We start from the raw sequence: 22,705 nt of genomic DNA, 5'->3' as shown, positions 1-22,705 counted from the left end.
TAATGCCCTATCTTGAGCAATCTCATTACACACCAATCACAATTGGTGTTCTCATTAACGCCCTATCTTGAGCAATCTCACTGTCCTATTAATACCTTCTGCTCTCTCTCTCTCTATTGGGAAGTTCCTAAGTACCTAATATTTACTGGGAGTTATTTCCTATCAAAACTACCCTGTCTTCCATTTCTCAGTTCCCTGTAAGAAGGGAATTGCCCATCCTTCTATACGACAGCACCTGGCTAAAAAGAAAGGTTAATTCTGTCATAGTAAACAGCTCTCAAGTGCAATTACTACGTATTGGGGCCTCTTTACACACTAATAGGATGACAAGGAGGAATAGCAATATAGATGAAAGGGAAAATAATTAATAATGAGAATGCACACATACACACCTAAAAGATACACAGATCGGACTAATGCATTTGAAGTTATTCTCTGATCAGAAGCAGTACACTTCACTGTCTTCAGTTACCTGTAAGAAGGGGATCACAAGCCTTCTGTACGTCAGCACCTGGCTATGAAAAGCCCACTTACTCCCTCCCAAAGGAAAACATACAAATGATACTAATGCACATTGGGGTCTTTATTAGAAAGAGAACAAGACAAAGAAAACATTGCAATATTACAGTAGGGAATTACTGATGCAAACAGGAACCTAAATATAACGTAGAAAACAAAAGGGGATGAATGATTATATATAGTGCAAACTAGCTAAGAATACCTCACCCTGTTAAGAAGGGTCCAACTGTCTGTTCCTCTCTCTGGTGGAATCAGGACTCTCTCTCCTTCACCATCACCAACGTACTTCTGGTGTTTCTCCTGGCGTCTGCATTTCACTGACTTCAACTGCACTCCAAATGTTACTTCGTCTGCTAACAATTCCAACTCTTCCATCTGCTTGGTAACTGCTCCACAGATCAGCTGTCCAACTCACAGCTCCAGCTCTCAGCTCTGCAAACCAACTGACTCCATCTGACCAGACTGATCCAACCGACTTCTTCAATTCCAAAAATCATCTGACTCCTTCAATTCCAAAAACCATCTGACCTCTCTGCTCTTCTGTTCTCTGATAATATGGGAGGCTCTCTGCTCATGGAAATTTCCAGCCATGGAAATTTCCAGCCAGCACGCTACCGCCTATCAAATTCCTGTACCAGGCTCCCTGCTCCAGACGCTTCCACAGTAGCCACCTGCTGTTTCGTCTGGAGACTTGAGCACTAAGCACATTCCTTGATAAGGGTTAGTCTTGAACAGTTTGCAGAGAGTGAAAACAGCTTACAACTAAAACATTACCTTTGGCCTGCAAGCGCCTCAGTCAGCACAGGCAAAGAAAAGATGGGTACCCTCTAGTTTAGGCCTCTAGGCCCGAAAAGAGGCAAAAGAGACATAGAATCATGCCAAATCCAATAGGCAAGCCCTACAAATAGGCTAAAAATAGGGATCTAACCACTATACTAGGATGGTAGTAGACCAAAGTCACTATCACTCAGAAATAGGACAAAATATCCGGTCACTACACGGTGTTGAAGAGCTTTTTCAGCGAGTATCACGCTACTCTGGAAGGAACCAATAAAGTATTAGTGGTGAATTAGTATAGTGAAATATGAATGTGATTTGAGTGGTGTATATGTTAGTTAGGTATTTGGATTGAGAAGGATAGTGAAGGGATAGAAGAGGAAGAAAGGTTTGCATTTACATAGCACTTGCTACCCCTGATGAGGTGCTTTTTCTGTGAATAGCACACTACTCCAGAACCCCTCAAGGAGTAGTGGTGAATTAGAATAGTGTAATATGAAATTAATTTGAGTAGTGTATATGGTAGTCTGTTATTTGGATCAAAAAGAATAGTGGAGGTATATAATAGGAAGGGATTTAGAAATATTTTGTTTCTGTTTTTGTTAGTTTCTTTTGGCGCTCATAGCAGTAGAAGGAGGCTTGGGATGAATGAAAGGGAGATGGAGGGGATACAGCAAGAGGGAAGTGTTTAGAATGATTTGTTGAGGTAGAGGATATATTGAGAGCAATTTAGGGTGAAAAATAGGGTAGTGCATCGGATATTCTGAATTAAAAGAAAAATAGTAAATATATAGATTTATAAGTACCTGGAAGGTATACAGATGCATAAAGGAGGGTAGTGTAGATAGATTAAAGATACATTCAAAGAATTTCGACTTTCAATAGTGAAGCAATTGTAGATAAATAGTTATGATAAACGATGTACTTATTTATGCAGTCACTTACATACATGTTGAAAACATAGAATAATGTTACTATCAGCAATATGTACATTTGCTAAGCAGAACTAATGAATATATATATATTATTATTTTTTTTTACTTCTATTAAATATAATTATTCAAGGCGGGAACGTTGTTATCCAGAGTCGTGACAACTACTGTAAAGAAGCCCTACGTCAATTACAGGACCGTGACAATTACATGCCTACTACGGAACAGGAATATCAGGAGAGTATTCGGAACTATCACTCCCTTGTTGAACACTGGTATGGGAAGGGAATACTAGGAAGGGAGGAATACTTATTCTTGCAAAACAAACAGCCGAGACTACCTAGTTTCTATCACCTACCGAAAATACACAAGTATGCCACCCAACCACCAGGGAGACCAATCGTGTCATCCATCGGAGGATTAACTGAGAAGATGTCGAAGTTTATTGACTCATTTCTGGCCCCATGGGTATCTCAGTTGAGCTCCTATACGAAGGACACCAAAGACTTCCTCAGGCAAATAAAAGACGTGGAGTGGGAAGATGATTTGGTGATGATAACTATGCATATTTCGAGTCTCTATACGAGCATTAGACACCATGATGGGATTGCAGCAGTTAAGACTTTTTTGAACCTACGACCCGCCCGCTACCTGGAGCATAGCAGAATGATTTTAGACTTTATATCTTTCTGTTTAAATAATAACATCTTTATTTTTCAGAACCAGCGATATAGACAGGTTAGGAGGACTGCGATGGGCACCTGCTTCGCCCCCAGCTATGCAAACCTTTTCGTAGGCTGGTGGGAGAAGCAGGTGGCCTGGGCAGAGGATAAAACCCCATGGGTCGACAGGGTGATATGCTGGAGAAGGTATATCGACGACCTCTTCCTCATTTGGAGAGGGTCCGAACTCTCAGCACAGGTATACATTAAGGTTCTAAATCAGAATGATCTTAACCTACAATTCACGTACAATATGAGCAAGAAAGAGGTCAACTTCCTAGACCTTAGAGTCTTCGTTGACTTAGGCACTATCCAGACCGCCCTTTATAGAAAGGAGACGGCAGGTAACTCTGTCCTACACGGAAGCAGCAGCCATCCGACCTCCCTAGTTAAAAGTATCACCTACGGGGAACTGTTGAGGATAAAGCGCAACAGTTCCCTGGAAAGAGATTTCACAGAGGCCGCTCAAAAGAGCGTGAAACGCTTCAAATCTCGCGGCTACTCTAGTACTGTCCTCCAACAGTCTGAAGAGAAAGCTAAAAAAGTCGAAAGACAAACCCTACTATTGGATAAAAAGACTGGTCCTTCCAAAGGAGGTAATGGCATCATTAGACTCATTACAAACTATTCGGTGGCAGCGAATAAAGTGAGAGCCATCATGTAAAAAAATTGGGGGATCCTTCAATCAGATACGATAATCGGGAAGGACTTGCAAAAACACCCAATGATAACATTCAGAAGAATAAGATCACTAAAAGACAGACTGGTCACAAGCCATTTATCCAAAGAGAAGTCCAAAGGGGAACTGCACGCCATGCATGGCTTATATCCATGTGGGAAATGCAAGGCCTGCAGTAACAGCCAGAGGGTACTTACCTATCAGGTTCCACATAAGGATTCTAAAATCAAGATTAACAAGTTCATCACTTGCTCTACCACATTCGTGGTGTACTGTCTGAGGTGCCCCTGCGGACTGATGTACGTGGGGAGCACAACGAAGGCAGTTAAACTGAGAATACTTGAGCATCAACGGGCCATCGCTAACAAGGATGAAAGCTATCCGATGGCCCGACACTTTGCTAGTCATCATAATAGTGATAGGACCTTCCTTAGCTTCTTCAGCCTGGACTGCATCCCCCAAGACATCAGGGGTGGAGACCTGAAACGTAGACTTACACGCTTGGAGTCACGATATATTATCGATCTCCAAACGAAGTCACAAAGAGGACTAAATGCAGGGGAAGAATTACTATCACACTTATAACATGATTACCGTATGAATTGAACTGTGTCACTGTCTGAGAGATTTTCCATCTACGTAAAATGCTTTAAGAAATAGATTTGGTATATAGTTTGATCCTTTATGATGAATTAATATTGGATTTTGATTTATTAGTGTTATGTAAGGATCCGGTTAATTATGATTTACAGTTGCACTAAGATGGCCATCCAGGCCTTAATCACCGATCTATTCATCAAAGGCTTATTGGTTATAATTCCTTCAAACTGCTTACCATGTATTATACTGATTAGTTTTGCAATGTAACCTATGCTGACTTAAGAAAACCAGACTTTAATTTTGAGCCAATGAATTCGCCCATCCAGGGCTCAATGTTGACTTTAGACAATTAACTTTAAATTTTCACTGAATAGAATTGCATGAATTGTTCAGCATTATGAGCATTGCTATGAAATTGCTTTGATTTTTCGTTATTTGCGTGATTTTACCATTCAAAGATGGCGCTTAAAATTGTGTTATTGTCCGCTTTTACTTTCAATTGTTTATGCCTTATTTTACTTCCACCTTGCCGTCGCCAGCTGACACTGACGAAGGCAAGTGCTGAAACGCGTCTGTTCTATCTGATGGTGCACAAATAAACCGAATCTGGTTTATACTGCTGTGAGTGCTGATTTATTGCTGGTTTCCAGCCTGCGGAGCGTGTAAATATAATTATTCTACACATTTATACAAAGCAAAACACATATATAGGTTCACATCAATAGTACAAATAAATGCTTATATATTGAGAGACATGCTGTATAATTCTGTTTGTGTATGGTGGTTATCTGGGGAATAGCAAAATATTGAGGGGGTAAAGAGCTCCAAGGTTTGGGTGCTTGACCAGAGAATGATGTGCCAGTCATGGTTTTTTTCTTGTATCTTGGGATTTGGAGGGGAAGTGCCACTTTAGAGCTGAGGTTCCTTTGTTGAATGTGTTTGCTGAATTTATTTCTGAAGAAGAACGGTCCTGTTCTTTGTGTCGCTTTGTGGGTGACACAAAGCAGCTTGAACGTGGATCTTCTGGCAACTGTTATCCAATGCAAGGCTTTCAAGCCAGGGGGGATGTGGTCTTGCAGTTTTATGGCAGATGAGTTCTGAATCTGTTTTAGTATTTCCAAGGTTTGTTAAAGGTGATCTGTGATAGAGGCTATTGACTTAATCAAGTTTGGACAGAACAAGGTAGCCTAGACCTTTTGTGAAAATCCCAAATTGGGGAAGATTTGTTGCAGAGTTTTTATAGTAGCAAAGCTTTATCTTGCTAGGTTGTCCACTTGGGCTTTGATTGACAGCTTGGAGTACATGGTCATTCTGAGGTTTCTTATTTCCTTCAATTCTTTAGGCAGTGTTCCCAGATCATCAGAGACAACTGAAATTGGCAAGTTTCTAAGGTATTTGGGGCATTCCAGTTGAAGAAATGTTTGTGTGTCATCTGCATAGTTATAGCACATAAGGTGAAATTGATTGATCAGTGCAATTAATTATTTAATTTAGATGTTGAAAAGCATGGACAAGATAATAGAGCCTTGAGGGACCCCTGCTTTTGCGAAGTACAGTTTGGATTAGAAAGGTGAGGTATGGATGACTTTAGTTCTGTCGTGAAGGTAGGATGCGATCCAGCCTAGAAATGTCCCCTGGATACCGGTTTCAAAGAGTCTTTGCATCAGAGTGTCATGGTCAACCATGGAAAAGGTAGCCGAGAGGTCAAAGAGAAGTGGCACAGCAACCCGTTGTGGTCAACTTTGCTCTTCAGGTCATCCCTGATTGCAAAGAGGGCAGATTCTATGCTTCTTCGTGGATGGAATCCTGTTTAGAAGTCTGAAATGATAGCATTCTCTTCAATGAATTGTGACATCTGGGCGAATGCTACTCTTTCTATTAGTTTGCCCAGGAAAGGTCCATTTGAAATTGGTCTGTATTTGTCAGGATTCAGCGGGTCCAAGTTTGTTTTCTTCAGTAATGGTCTTATGTATGACTTTTTGAGTTCTTCTGGAAATATTCCTTTAGTTAAGGAGTTTTTGATGACTCTCCTTACTGGAGTGGCAGCAGAGGTTGTTAGAAAAATTGTCTTGAAGGTTTGTGGTGAACACAGGTAAGAAGGGCTGCCTGCAGACCTGCTTGCTTTGCCAAGGCCCATAAATTCATCATGAGAAATATGTTGGAAGGAATGGAGAGGCTGGGTTGGTTAGAGTATTCTTTGATTGTTATTTTGTAAAATGATTAGTGCTGATGCTTTGTCTCTGTTTTAAGTATGAGTCCAAAGTGTCTGCTTTGTCCGTGTAATGATTTGCCAGTTTGTCTGTGAATGTTGGGTAATGGGATTAGCTCCTTCTAGGCAATTTGGTTTACAAAATTAATTGAGAATTTTATAGAATTATTTTCTTGCACATTTAGCATTTTGAATTCTATCTGGATAGTATATTTTTTTCACTTTTAAGATAGCTGACTTGTATAATCTGTTAATTTTCTGTAGGCAAAGTTTGTCTTGATTGGCGTTTGTTTTGAGCTAGGCACATTGCAGCTTTCTAATTTGTTGTTTTATCACTTTGATCTTTGTATTTTTCCAAGGTGCTTGATTTCTTTTGTTCTGTTTTGTGGTTTATTGTGGTATAAGGATATTGAAAGCTTGCTGTAGCCACTAATATCGTTTTTGAACAGAATTTATTGTTTCTAGATCTATACTTGAAGTTAGTTGTGTTTCTAAGTGTTCCAAATTGAGTTTGTTCCATGGCCGATAGGTGGATGCATGTAAGGTGGTTTTAGGTACATTGCTTAGTTTTGTTTTATGTTGGAAGGCAAGCAAATGATGATCTAACCATGTGACTGGAGTCATTGTTTGAAAGGTAACTAGCTCTGTAGTAGCAAAAATGACATCTAGGATTTGTCCAATGATGTGTGTGGGTTTGTGGCCGATCTGATGCAGATTCAGTGCGTCTATGCCAGTGGTGATTTGTTTGCTTTGACAGTGGTCCGTTAGAGGAGAAGCGCCCGATTTTATGTCTGACGCTTGCAGACATAAGTGACCATGGTTGTGTTTATTGTCTCCTACCGTCACAACCATATTTACAGCGGAGTGTCAGAGGAGTTGCGCTTGATTTAGAAATTGATTCTTGTAAGCACAAAGATAAAGTAACTTTTGAAGGGGACTCCATGAAAACCTCAGAATTAGTTGCTGACTGGAATAAAGCCCCATTTTTTGTCTGTTGGAAAAGGCTTTTAAATAGCTCTTCCACGGTGCAATCAATCTGGAAGATTTCACCTATTTTACAGATTCAGTCATCTTGTAGATATTCTCAAAGAATTGACTAGAAGGGTCATACATCAGTTTAATTGATAGTCCTGAAGTTGGTATAACAGATGCAAACATCAGCAAGACTGAAACGTCAACATCTACATCTAATTCCTCATTTGATTTGTTTTCTGTTAAAAGTGTTTTCTTTTTTGTTTAGATTCACTGTTCTATTGATATAATTATGTTTGGAATCGATGGTTGCATCAATGACTCTGAGGGGTGACCAGTACAGAATCCTTTTGTAAACCTCAGTCATTTGTGTACTAACTTTTTGTACCCTTATCATGTATAGTATATAAATTTGTTGTTTGAAGAATTCACACCTGTTTCATTAGTAGCTTTTACAGATCTTCCAGGAAGAAATCAACAATTGAAAGTTACTAGTTGTAACCTGCATATTACTATAGGAACTGCCTAAATGAGTATGTTTAAATAAATCCAGCGCAGGCACATTTACCTGTTAATGTTTTGGGATACAGCATATTGGGTTTGTCAAACCAAATGTTGAGTTCTCCCAGGATGCATAGGTTGGAGTGTAGTGTTATTGGGATTGAACCCGTGTCTAGAAGTGTATCTGGGAATGTTGTATTGCTAAGTGGAGGTGTGTAAAGGTGCAGGAAGTTACAGGAGGTAGACGGTGTAGGATTGCATCTGGTGAAAAGTGCCTCAGAATTATTTATGGAGACCTTGTCAACTTTAGCAATTTTTTATGTTTGCCTGAACACAAAAGCTAGGCCACCTCGTTTTATGTCTATACGATTATGGGTGATTGTTTGATAGACTAGAGGAACAGCTTTATATAGGACTGGAGCCAAATCATTTCCCAACCATGATTCAATTCTGAAGCGTGTGTCTGCTTTTGCCTCAGTGAGAAGGTCGTAGATGTCATAAGTCATAAGTCAGATGCTTTTGTAAAGCGCACAATTCACTGTTAGGTCTCAGGGCTAAGCATGGGCGAATTTTGCGGATCTCGCGTTCGCGAATTTTGCGGATTTGCGGATTCGCAATCCGCAAAATCCGCGAATTCCCGCGAATTTGCGGATTTTTTTTTTTTTGTGTTCGCCCGTGTTTCTGCCAGTTCGCGAGGGTTTTTACAATTTCGCAATTTGCGAACTTACCTGTCGGGTCGCAAGTTTTGCGAACTTGTTGTTTCTACGTGTCCAGCCTGTTTGGGACACTCTTCTTCATCACTGCCACTCTCTGTCACCACTGCCACTCTCTGACTACTCATGCCACCCTCTGGCCCACCCATGCCACCCTCTGTTTCATCACCACACCCTCTGGTTGTCCAGTGTACATTATTTTCGGCAAAGCAAAGCACACCTTCCCTGCCTCAAGTGACCTGAATTAATTTGGGGCTGATTAATGTGTCACAGAATATTTTTTTAGCTGGCACCTGCTTCCTTAGTGCGCCCTGATTAGTGATCTTTTGCACTTGCTAAGTGCTTTCATTGTTGCAAAATTAGTTACAACACCTGCCCTGCCCCAACTGACAATAATGAATTAGGGGCTGATTAATGGATTTTAACTTCCAGCCTGGCTCCTGCTTGTCTCCCTTAGCTGTAATTCAGGACCTTTGTGGCATATGTGTAACTATTCTGAGGTTCAGAGCAGGGTCACATAATAGTTTCAACTGGCAACTGAACTCTGGAGGGGCCCCTCAGGAAGCACTACAGGAAATGGCTACTAATGATGAGCCTGAACTTTTGAACCTGGTAAGTAGTTACTTTCAGTTTTGCTAAGAGCGTATTTCTGCAATTTTGCACTTATTCGCGGGGCGCGAACTCACGCGAACAGTGCGAGCAGTGCGAGCAAAATCCGCTGCTCGCGGATTTGCGGATTTTGCGGGAGATTCGCGAATCTCGCGGATTGCGAATTTCCCGAAAATCCGCAAAATCCGCGAGCGGAACGGATTTTCCGCCCATGCTTACTCAGGGCGCCATGCAGTAAAGAACAACAACCTTGACTGCAGCTAGGGACTGATGTAGCAGCGGTTATTTTGGGAAAAGCCAGGTTTTTAGTTTTTTTTCGAAACAACTGGTGGTTGGTAATTGACAAAAGATGAGGGGGTAATTGATTCCAGAGTTGAGGAGCTAGATAAGAAAAGGACCGACATCCATTTCCCGACGTCCTAGCCCATGGCGGAACTAGGAGAGATTTTGAGCTGGATCTTAATGATCTAGTGGGAAGATATCAGGCCAATTCTTTTGAAAGATATGCGGGCCCAGTGCTGTAAAGAAATGTATGGGTCAGACTTAGTATTTTAAACTGGCTTCTCCGGTGGATTGGCAGCCAGTGCAGTTGCTTAAGGCTAAGAATAGTGGCTGACCTAGGGGGTAGATGTGATTTTTTTTAAAGAGCGATCAAGCATTTATTAGAAGACAGTTTAGAGAATGTTCTTTGGTGATAGAGTGACTTTGTTTTGTAGAGGGGTGAGCAGTATTTTGTGGACTTGCATCAGATGTGCCCTTCGTGTTGGTATTAGGTCTATGAGGATAGCAATCATATAGCTTTTCTGTATTGTGATCTTTGTCCAACAGGCTAAGAAAAAAATGTTGATGGGTCTGCATGTGTAGGTGGTAGAAACGGTGTTTGAGAGTGATTTGGTGAGCTGTGTTTTTTTTTATGTAACCTTGTTGCACAGTATAAATGGATAGGGGTAGTTGTGAGGTATGGCATGTTGCCTATTTTGTTTGCATCTGTTTAGGGTGGAAGGTGTATGAGTTAGGGTGATGGTGCATCATGTGTATCATGTAGTAAGTTTCTAAATTGTCCAATGGATGAGAGGCAATTAAAAGAGAAGTGCTGTGTTGCTGTGTATGTGTTAGGTGTGGTTGAGGAGAGAAAGGTTGACATTAGAGTTTGTTCATTTGTGTTGTGTGAAAGGTGGGTGTATGTTTGTAGTTTGTGATGGTAAGTATTGTAAGCACTTGAGAGATTTTGTTGTGCTGGTGTGCATGATATGTTTTGATATTGATAAGTAGTGAAAGGAGGTGCTAATGTGTTTGTTTTATGAGATGGTTATACCACTCAGACTCATTTCGACTACAGTGATGGATGTTGATAGTGAGGATATGTGCTGCCTCCTCATTCCGTAATACACTGCTGCAACCTGTGTAAATTCACAATGCCATAAAAAAATGCTTAAAAAAACAGCTCAATAAACTGTAACTTGTGAATTTCAGTATTCTTTTTTATTTAAATATTAGTTTTTATTTCATTTCAACACCTAACTAGAACGTCACTGTAGCATTTGGTTAATTTCAGTAAATTTCTGTGGTTTCTTCATCATTTTTTAACTTGAAAATACTCCCAACCACCTCAAGTAACCTTCATCCAAGGCCTCTGTTTCTCATGGCCTTTGGCCATACCATGCATCCAACCCCATTGTGGGTAGTCAACCATCCACTGTGTACTGCTTTCGGCCACGTGCAGTAACCCCTGCTGCGCACAGAAATTTTCTGAGCATTAAAACATTCATTCCAAACCGAAGCCCCACTTTAATTGCCAAAAAAATGCCAAAAATAGCTAAATGCATTTACACCAAACCACAAAAAAATACTTTTTGAGCAATGTCTTAACTTTCTGCCACATTTTGTTTAGTTTCATTCAGCCTTTTTTTCTATCTTAGAGGCAAAGTTTCCTAAAAGGAATTAACATGGACAATAACTATTTTGCACCTCTCCCTTTTTTGGCCTCCCACTTGTCTAATCAGTGTGAGTTAAGGAGTGGAGATGCACATTTTTCTTGAAAAGGTTCATGCAGTTTTATCAAATGTCATTAAAACCATTGGTGAAACTAAAAATGTGCTTCTGATTCAAACTCCGACCTAACCGTAACTACATAGTGGAGGTGTCAATGCGTAAAACACTCACACGGATATATATTTATATGTGTGCTTGTACACACACACACACACACATACACTATATATATATATATTTTTTATATATGTAAATATATATGTGTGTGTGTCTATTATATGACCAAAAGCACACAATTAACTATGAATGTGAATTTGAGTGTTACTCTATGAAATACAATATGTAAGACCAACTTCTGTATATTATGAGGGAGTCGATGGAGGCTAGTCTGTTGTTTGATTTTATAATATGCACAAGCACTTTATTGGCTTACAATGCTTGTTAAATTGTAGAAGTGATCACAGCTCATGTCCAGCCAAAACATATTTTGAGTTTTCTACCCATAATATATAATGCCCTTGCTACCAGGATACATTCTGTATAGTTACATTTATAAAATCATATTTAGTGCATTTTCTCTCAAAAAACAACCAAAATGAAAGGACATCTTTTTTCTGCGCTATAATAAGTAATCTTTTCATTGTATCACTGCTCCTAATACTGTCATGATTTACCCATATTACTTTACCATTCAAATCTGCTTTCAACTTACTACATTAACAATGTATTCGGCAAGTCTATTTAGTATGTAAAAAAAGTTTCTTATTTTGAAGACCCCAGAAAATGATTCTCCTTTGTTTGCATGAGATGAAACTTGAAGTGACAAGAAAGATAATTAAAAAGTATGAATTTTAAATCTTCTGATGAAGTGGAACAGGCAGGAGAGGAAGCGTGTGTCAATTCCGTTAATTAAATTCTCTCATGGAGCAACTCGGCGTTCAGGTAATATTTCTACAGTAACATTGCTGAAGTTGAATCTGTAAAGAAAAAGACTGCAGTCTGCGGAGAATGAACAAATAATACAATTTTTGTAATTATATATTGTTTATTGCCCGAGTTTTGCCATATTGATATTAATATAACAGGAGACAAATTGGGGGGCATATTTATTAAAAGTTCATGCAGTCCAGGGCAGCAAGCAAAGCTGCCGCATTGTGTTGCTGGAATAGGAAATATCAACTAAGATATACTACTCTTCAGTTCTTTGTGCTGGTACACTTGAGGCTGCCTAGTACTAAAGCAGGCTCCCTCTTACAATGGTGCAAGGATGCCCACGCTATGGGCAGGATTGCTTTGGTGCATGAAGGGATACCCTCCTGCATAAAAAAATCCTGAAAGGCAATTCACTCTTTATATGTGTGTTGCAGATCGCATCAAACATAGAAAGAGGAAATAATGAGGAGGAATAAACATATATCTCCTAGTTTCACCATGGTTGGGATGACGTTCCATTTTGGCACAATCCCAGCGTTACTGATTTCAGAAAAGATGGGACTGTGTGGAATTCCATGAGAGGATTCATTGGAACACCCATGCCCACCCCATGGAACACCAACCACTATGAAATGTAATGCAATACAGCACAAGCCTCTGCGCTGCGTAACATTTCTTTACAAAGTCATGCAAGGAAGAGCAAATGGTCCCTCATGTGGCTTTGGAAATGTTATTTAAGCCTTTGCATTTTCTTGCGATGCCTTGTGCGACAGAAGTACAATGCAAAAGTGTGGCATATCTGGACTATAATTTGTCTGAAAGCTTGACCTTTATCTAGAAACTGTACTTTTTGTGAATTTGTGTAAATCGTTCAGTGGTTGTGGAGAAAATGATTCAAAAGAATTATGGATATCAGACTGCGTGGAACCTGCAGGTCAAAAGATAAGATGGGATTGGCCCAGTGGAGTTCTAGGTGTAATTGGTCCACAGGTGAATCCAAAAAGAAGACCTCTTGCAGATGTTGTTGCCCTTACAGCCACAGAGGTCAGTCAAGTGACCCTTTGAGTCTGTTTTTTAGCCCTGGGTACAAGTGGAAGTAGTTCCAGACCTTCAGATCTTCTCACAGGTTACACAGCTGATTCATTGTTGTTTGTTCTGTCCAGAATTCATACTGAGGAGCTGCGGGTGAGGCACATAATTTGCTCAATTCATTAGCCAGCCGGTATGGGTGACTTTTAGAAATTCTCTGACCAATGTGAGACGTTGTCATGGGCAAAACTTCCCAGGATTGCAGCTCTTCCTATTGGTCTCACTGCAAAGTACCACACAGTGCTCCATTTCAAGTAAACTCCAAAATGGCCAAATGTTTCTGAATCTGGAAAGGGTTTCTAGCACACCAAGAGGTGTGTTTAGGTTAATATGCAGTCAACTCCCACTCAACCACTTTAAAGAGGTTCTGGGGCCAGCTCCCTCATCCACTGAAAATAAAGACTGGAGGCTAAATGTATTTTGGGATCAGAATATTCCCCCTTTTCCAGGCCTCCCTTATCACTAAACTATAAAAAGTACAGGTCTCCCCATGTAACTTTTAAAGTTCCTCGACACTCCTGAACTTCCTTGCTTGGGTTAAACTGGGTCACATTCTGAGGGCAGTATTTCATACCTTATTAAAGCACTGATGTGCCCGATATGGGCAGGTCAATGCTAATTATCCTGCAGGTGCTTTAGGCAGGTAAAGGATAATTTAAAAAACTTAGGGGCATATTATCAAGGGGGTTTATCTCCGCTTTTTTGGCTTTAAAAGCCAAATAAGCGGAGATAAAATTATCTCCCTATTACCAAGCTGTCGCTAACACCAGTTAGTGACAGCTAAAAGGAGATAGCGACAATCTTGGGCCCCGCTTTGCATGTCAGTGATATTTATCACTAATGACATGCAAAGTGGGCGTGCCAAGATGTTAGAGACTGGAAACAGTCCCTAACATCGCTATCTCCTATTACCAACTTTTGGAGATATTCCCGCTAAGCGCTAATATCTCCAAAAGCTAACACCTGCCCTGAGCAGTTCTTAGCCATGTTATCCAATGGGAGGTGGATAACATGGCTAAGAGCATTTGCTCGATAATGCATGAATTAAACAACATATAGTACAAAACACTCAGTCATACCACTCACAAACCACACTATTTACATATATACAAACAATACAAAAAAAGTACATATAAATTGTATCTACAATGTAATCGCTTTGATTTAGAAAGAAGCCTAGAACATATTCTTGTATTTCAAAAAAATATTCAGAAGTAAATATCACACATTTTTTGATTTGTTAAGGCTTGAAAAGTAAATAGTGTGGTTTGTGAGTGGTATGACTGAGTGTTTTGTTGTTTAAAAAGTTTAAAAAGATTTCTATCTAAACAAAGTTCTGTTCTTTTTGAATAATGATGATTTGTTTGTTGTACCTAAGGTCTTAAATTTTGCATTGAATATTCTCAAATTGAAATTCCAAGAATAAGGAATAACCTTTTTTCAAAAATAAAATACAAATAAAAGGACACTTTTTGGTCACAGCAACATTTGTTCTATGGTCTGATGTTGAAACTCAAAATAAGAGAGTCAAAAGAGTGGCAGCACATGCAACCTCTGTTGTTGTTTAGCAGCTTGTGGCAAGCAGTGCTGTTGGAAGCCCAAACCCAGTAGTTTTTTGTTTGAACTGTTAGAAAGTAGACATTTTTGTTATGTTATGTTATGTTAAATGTAATTTCTATAGTGCACGGCTACTCCATTGGAGTGTCCCGGCGCTTTATATTGGCTGCTCATATGAAGAGAACATAACAAAGATAAAAACATTTATTGACAGCGAAGGAGAGACATTAAAGGGTAAAAAGCCAGGTTTTAAGGCCCTTCCTGAAAGACAGCAGATTAGAGGAACCGCATAAGGCCAGTGGCAGAGAGTTCCAGAGCTGTGGTGCCCTCAGTCTAAAGGAACGCCCCCCAATCCGGGCCCTCTTTACTCGGGGAACCGCCGCAAGAAACAAAGATTCAGATCACAAAGATCGAGCTGGGCGGTAAAAGACAAGCCTGCGCTGAAGATATTTTGCTCCCGAGCCAAAGAGCACTTAATGAGCCAGGGTCAAAGCCTTAAAAACTATCCGCTTCCGGATAGGCAGCCAATGAAGCGACTGCAAAAGGCCGGAAACTCTGACTCGCCTATGAAGGCCAAAGATGGCGCGTGCAGCAGAGTTCTGCACCACTTGCAACCGTTGTATAAGATATTCGGGAAGACCCAGATAAAGGACGTTGGCATAGTCCAATCTAGAGCCAATTAAGGCTTGCACCATAATCTTCCTGTGCTCTTCTGAGAGCAGAGGAAGAAATTTCCGGAGCATCTTGAGAATGCCGAAACAAGTGCCCGTAAGACCGAGGATCTGAGATCGCAGCCACAGACCATAATCGATCTTAATTCCTAGGTTTTTTGCCAGCTGGGACGCCTGTGCTGGGGGGAACATATCTATCGGCCACCATGCCTGCCAATCAGGATCTGAGGTGCAACCAAAAAACAGCACCTCCGACTTGTCAGAGTTACATTTGAGGCTATTCTGCTGAAACCAATTAAAAACAGCCCCAAGACACTCCCGAATGCTCTCTCAGTCAAAATCCTCACCTTTCCTACACGTGCAGAGGAGCTGGGTATCGTCAGCATAAGAAACGATCTGGGCCCCAAAAGACTCCGCCAGTGCCGCCAAAGGGGTCATAAAGATGTTAAAAAGAGTTGGGCTCAACACAGAACCCTGCGGAACTCTGACTCCCAAAGGCGGTATCTCAGCGGAGATAGGGGAGGCCCAGACCGTTTCTCGACGGCCAGCTAAGAAAGATGTAAACCAGCTGAACACCGTCCCCCTCAGACCGATGTTATAAAGTCTGGCAAGGAGCCCCTCATGGGGGACGGTGTCGAAGGCCGCCGACAGATCAAGCATGACAAGCATGGCTTTACCTCCTGAGTCCAGAGCCTCCTTGATGGCCTCAGACACCTCCAAAAGCGCCGTCTCGGTACTTAAATTGGGGCGGAAGCCAGATTGAGAGGAGTGTAACAGGTCATTGGTTTCCAAGAAAGCAGAGAGCACGCTATGCACGTGCTTCTCTGTAATTTTTGCCAATGCCGGAAGGAGAGAGATAGGCCTATAATTGGCCAACACCTCAGAATCTAGGCCAGGCTTTTTAAGGAGGGGGATCACCATTGCCCGCTTCCAAGTCTGCGGGACCACCCCCTCCCTCAGAGAGAGGTTCAAAAGCGGGTTAACCAGTGGGGTAACCACAGCCGCCATCTTCGCCAAGAATTTGGCTGGGCAAGGGTCTAACGGCGATCCCGATTTAAGGTTGGCCAAAAGTGCCAATGACGCAGAAGTAGAGATAGGCGGAAAAGCAGCCAAGACAGAGTCCAGGGTGGGCAATGGAACTTACCCATCCCCACTACTGGGACACACTTCAACCAACCTCTCAGGAAAGGAGTCCTGAATCAATTTAATCTTGTCCGTAAAAAACTTTGCAAGATCACAAACCCATGACTCAGAGGGAGCGGTTTGAGAAAGATTAGATCTGGGGGCCGTAAACTCCCTCACAACAGTAAAGATCTCCTTAAATGAATTTTGAGGCTGCCTCTATCCTCCTGGCCAGGTAACCCTTTTTCTCACTGAGGATATCACGATGATAAACTTTGATCGCAGTCTGGCCGCCGGGTCATACTGTGAGCGCCAAGCCCTCTCAGCCACCTTACACTGGCGGCGAGAAGCAGACAGTGCTTCCGTGAACCACGGAGCAGAAACCCGCTTTCATGTAGCCGTGGAGCCGTTGCAGGGGCTAAATCATTCAGCCTATCCGTCAGCCACACCTGCAGAGACTCTACATCCCGCTCTAGGTCTCCCGAAAGGGGACATGGATGGTCGAGAGATGCCTGAGCTAGCATTTCGGGAGTCCCCGATGGAGTGGCCTAGAGACAGGTCCATGCTGTTTAGGCGCATTGCTAGGCAGTTTCTCCCTGCCCAGTACACAGAACCTGGCCAGCCTGTGATCGGACCAAAGCACCGGAACAAGCTCTATGTCCTCTAGGGGAGCCGTGGGAAAAACCTGATCCAGGGTATGACCCTTGTCGTGTGTGGGGCCAAAGAGAAAAGGCACAAAACCGAGGGGTGCCGTAATGTCGGATAGTTTGTTCACATCCGAATCCTCACCCTCATCCATATGGAAGTTGAAATCTCCCACCAGCACGCAATGCTCAGCTCTCAAAGCTAACCTTGAAATAGCTGCCTGTAATTCATCAAAGAAGGATCCCGCCAACTCTTAACTCGGGTTTGTGTGTCTGCAGCCTGTCTCCAATATACGTATGTGATGAGTGAGAACTACACTTTGTGCAATCCCTCTAGACAGCCACAAACACAGGAAGGGTGACTATGCATTCATCTACATTCTGCCAGCTCTCCCAGAGCAGGAAGAAGAAGAGGTGGCTGACACTTATACCTGAATTGGCAGTGTCCTGTGTCCCACACAAAGAGCTGATCACCCCACAAAGATAGCCTGGCAGAAAAGGCTAGATTGAAAAGGGACCTGTGCACTTCAAGGGTTTCCATTGAAGTCACCCCCACTTCAAAGGCCCATTTGGGTATAAGTACTGGGGCTCTGACCCTACCAAGATAGTATACTACTGGACCATTGAAGAACTCTGCAAGGAGTAAATTTGTTTGATGTGCTACAAGTATTGCCACTCTGCTTGACTGACTGTTCTGAAAGAACTGCTTCTCTGCTTTGCTGAGCTGCCCTGCTGCCTGCTGATCACTGTCCTGCAGAGGTGAAGGACTGACCCATCTCACTTCAACCCAAAGTGACTCTAGGCGCTTGCAGTCTTTCCCCCTGATCTGAAGTCTGAGGGCCATCAAAGATTTCAAGCAACTCTCCTGCTGGAGTCTGCCATCTGTGAATCCTTCCTTGCCTATGGTGCCAAACCAGTCCTGTTCTTCAGTAGTAGGTAGTGGAGCAATTTTTGTTCAACATCAATGCAGTGATGACTTTGCACTAATCGGAACTGACACACTGCCGTTTCACGCAGGAGGCAATCGCCGACATCAACTCAACAGACTGTGCGGGTCCATGATGATGGACAGCGTGGCTCAACGATGATGCAACTTCTGCATCATGTAGGGGTTTGACACCGTAGTCTTCATCCACTACGCAGATCAGCACCAATGTTTCACCCTCTTCCACGGATAAATGACTATGTACTGTTTCCTCAACTCCTCGCTGCAAGTCTTCCATGTCAACAATTGCTCCATTAAAGGAACTTTGTCAGCAGGACCTGAACTTTGGATCTACCCCGGTCTAGCGGGACCTCAAGTAACACCTTAGCACTATTGACTTCTAAGAAATATTTTTGTTTATTCTTAAAAATTCAATTCTCCAGTTCTACTAATTGGATTTTCATTCATAAAATTATTCTCTATTTTACTAAACCTGTGTTGAGTATTTTTGTGGTATTTTCATTGTGTTACTGTTTGTGTTGCACACATACTTTATGCAGTGGCTCCTTAAATAAGCCTGCCTGCTTGTGCAAAGCTACCAAAGGGTGAGCACATGTTATCTTTTAGTGTGTATCCAGCTTACCATGACATAGAATTGTGGTCTCATCTTGGATAGGGTGCATACCTCTACCAACTAGAGACCCAATTTCTAACAGTCTCTTTTTCTCTCGCTTGTCCAATTCTCCTTTCCCCAGGCTGAGTGCTTAACTTGAAAATAGTATTGAGGAATGGGCTGTCGTTTTGGCAAAGGGTGAAAATTATCCTCACTCTTTTCATAACTGAATTCATAGGTCAGAAAAAATACTGACATTCTGTGCCTGACTGGCAAGGTGGTGTTCTTTGCCATCTGTGCATCTATCAGTGTGGTAGTTTCACAGGACTCCAGCACATACCACAGAATGGGAAACAATGTTTACAAAGCGTGGATTACATCACGATGCTATTACATCACGGTTTTCACAACGCAAGTTGTTACAAGGACTTGCGCTAGATGGCGCTCTAGGACAAGGAATAGTATAATTTACTATCCAACACCTTCCCTACTGTACGTAGACTGGAGTTGGAATAGAAAATTATACTACTCCACCGCCCTCCGACGCAAGTCGTTGTAACGTCTTGCGTTGTAAAAACCGCAATGTAATGTACCGCAATGTAAATGTATGCATTGTAACGTCATACATCCCACAGAATATGTAAGGCCCTTGCAAATACCATGTAAAAAATGCAGACATTTCTTTAAAATAATATGAGGTTATCCTTGACAGCACTTCTCCTTTGACCTGAGCACACACTGTGAAAGACAGTCTAAAGGTTTCTTTAAATGCAAGTGTCCACTCCATGGCCATTTCTACACGTCATCTGCATACATCCTCAAAAAAATACAGAAATATCAAAGAAAATATCTGTGCCCCCCCCCCTTGCTTCTGTCTCATTGCAAATCATTTTAAACATTTGTTCTTGTTTCCCAGCCTTTCTTTTCTGTGCTTGGTTGCTCCCAGCTTGCTGAACATTCCTGAACACTCAGCTGTACATAGTATACAAATAAGCATAGTAAATGCCAATAAATTAGCTCAAAGGGACTTAAAATCATTTTCAAAATTAGAAAATATGTCCTTCTTTGAGAAATTGCTCTATTTACACCCCACAAAATGTTGGTGATGTCCCCATCCTATCATGGAAAGAGGTGTTAGTTTGCTCTTGGAATCAGCTCTAGCTGGGTTACAGTTTAAAGGCAGAGCAATGACATATGTCAAGGAGAAGTGCATTTTCCCTGTAAGTAAATCTATTTTCTATAATAAAAAGTTACGCCTTAAATACAGTGCAGGGTATCCTATTACATAAAAGTGTGGTGCACAATATATTTTGATTTGGTGCCATCGCCGTGACTGCATGTCTAAAACTATTTCCGCTGTTTAGGTGCAGGTATATATCACATCAGACAAGCCTGGGTGTGATTAAAATATAGGGTTTTTATCTCTGCTTGCACATATGTGTGGCATCAGATCACTGGCCTAAGGGTGGTTATCCTAATTTCCTCCCTAAGGGTATTGCCTAGAACAACAGTGACCCTAAACCACTGTCTGTGGCATGCTTCATCATATTGGGTTAAGGGGATGAATACTCCACCCTGGTATTATGCTATGTTATGATACGATACATTATGTCACATTATGTTATATTATTGTGAGAAATTGAATTGTTGGTTAAGTAGGGTGGAAATCCTGTTTAAGCAACTGCCACAATCCCTTTCTAGGTAAACCACTAAAGACACTAAAGTAACATGTGCCTACACTTCTTGTAGCTTGTCATGAAAGTAACTCAAAAAAACATAGACACAATTTGTAAAGTGTTTATGCAATAGAACAACCAGTAATAAAGTGAAAAAACAACACAAGAAAAACCCCACACAAATTTAGAACAATAGAGTTAGTGTTAATAAATTGTTTGACACCAAAATGACAAAAATCTAATCACTAAACATAAATTTTTTAAGTTTAATGTAAAAACTAGTGACTAGAAGCTCAAAGGGCCAACTACAATAATCCTAATTGCGTGAGATTGGGTCAAGGTAAAAAAATATGGCCGACTGCAATGGAACATGGAGCAAACACAAGAAGTGATTTGGGCCCGGTCAGCACTTACCTTCGAACTTGAAAAAATTAAGTGGAGAAATGCCTGAGAAGGTAAAGTTCAGCAGGGCAGAGCTGCAGGTGGGATCCAACGTGGAGGCATCATTGCCAGGGAGCTGCTCAATAAAGTCATGGGGGTCCATTAGGATGTCAGGCGGTGGCACCACAGCGGTGTTGGCGGGGCGGAAGGAAGCCCTTTTCCACGCGCAAGCTGCGGTACTCACGTCCTCCATATTAGTATAGCATAACATAGGTCATTTTACAACTGCCGCGGAGCGACGCGCACCGCCATCAAAGTGCGCCCGCTTCCGCGGCGGTGGGAGCCAATGGAGACTCACCACCAGGCGGAATGACGTCCGCGCCGCTCCACAAATTAGGATGGCCCAAACAGCCAGACGCACCGCAGCGGAGACACCGCCCAACCAGACACGGCGGAAACTCGACAGCGGAGCGCGATAGCGATCCAGTCCGCTCCACCCGGTCATGAATGCCATGGACCCAGCTCTACATATGCATCCAGTCATGTACCTGCTACAGCACTACTATCAAATGGGCCCCCGCAGATGCCGTCGCAGGTACGAAAATACACAAAAAAACACACAACACACGGATTGAAAATGGGTCCAATTCCACAACAGACACCCTGCTGGGGGTCACAACACATCCACAATGGCACCCACACATTACCCACCTGCCAACAAGTCACCCCTCTGCATCCGGTACTCACATAGTCTGCGAACTAGCAGTAACATCCCGTTCCCGGTCACGTCACCACCGCGGTCAACACATGCGCACAATGCAGAAGGCAGAAGGCAGGGCTACTACAAGGCCTGGGCAGGGCACAAAGACCACAGGGACACACCACCCCCAAACACATATCAACACACCCCATCAAGTTACAGGCCAGGTGCCCATCCTGGGCAACCCCATGCACACCAACAAGCACAGCAACAAGCAAGCACAATACACACCCTGCACCACACAACAAACAACTAGGGAGACAGCCACTGCAGGAGTGTCTGACAAGGAACACACAACACAAGTGCCTCTCACACTGAAGGCTGCAAATACTTCCCAGCACATATATACACAAACAGACACACACCCTGGGTGTAGCCATGAACAGAACACACACACAGGAATTCCTGAACAGATGCCTGCCCAAAAACAACACACAAACTCTACAGGAACACACACAGAACCCCAACAGAAACAGACATACCTTGTCAGCCAAACTGTGGAAAGGCAATGGGAGCACAAACACAACATGAGTGCACAAAATCATCACTCAAGAACAAAACACACAATCAACATTCCACAAATCACGCAAGAAGTGCACCTGAACAGACCTACACTGCTACATCAAACCAACCACAGATGTCCATGAAAGCACAAATCAACAAACCCCACAGGACATCAGGGGATGCACATCAGGCAATGTAAAGCCCACATAAATACAGCACTGTATGCACAACAACCAGTGTGTGCACACCAAGCACAACAGCTACGCGCAGACATGACTGACACAACCTCAACACACACACACCACAAATCAGCACAGCACAAAAACAACAGCACACCCAGGAAGTGAAGCAATACCACAGCCAACACACAGACATCCAAAACAACCACAACAGAATGCACCACTATGGGATACAAGAGCACAACCAACTACACCAGAGCACTGGGCAGCACACACAGCCCAAGTGCACATGGGCAATCCTCAATGATAAATACATCAAGAATATCACACATACACCATTGGGACAATTTCCAGAGTGCAACATCACTCCTGGCCCAAGAACTGCACCCCAAGGCACAGTCTCACAAATGAAGTGATGGGAAGGCA

This window comes from Lissotriton vulgaris, chromosome 3_1 (assembly GCF_964263255.1).
Source record: "Lissotriton vulgaris chromosome 3_1, aLisVul1.2, whole genome shotgun sequence".
Classification (NCBI taxonomy): Eukaryota; Metazoa; Chordata; class Amphibia; order Caudata; family Salamandridae; genus Lissotriton; species Lissotriton vulgaris.
The sequence above is the reverse complement of the archived record's forward strand: the minus strand, read 5'-3'. Positions refer to the sequence as shown.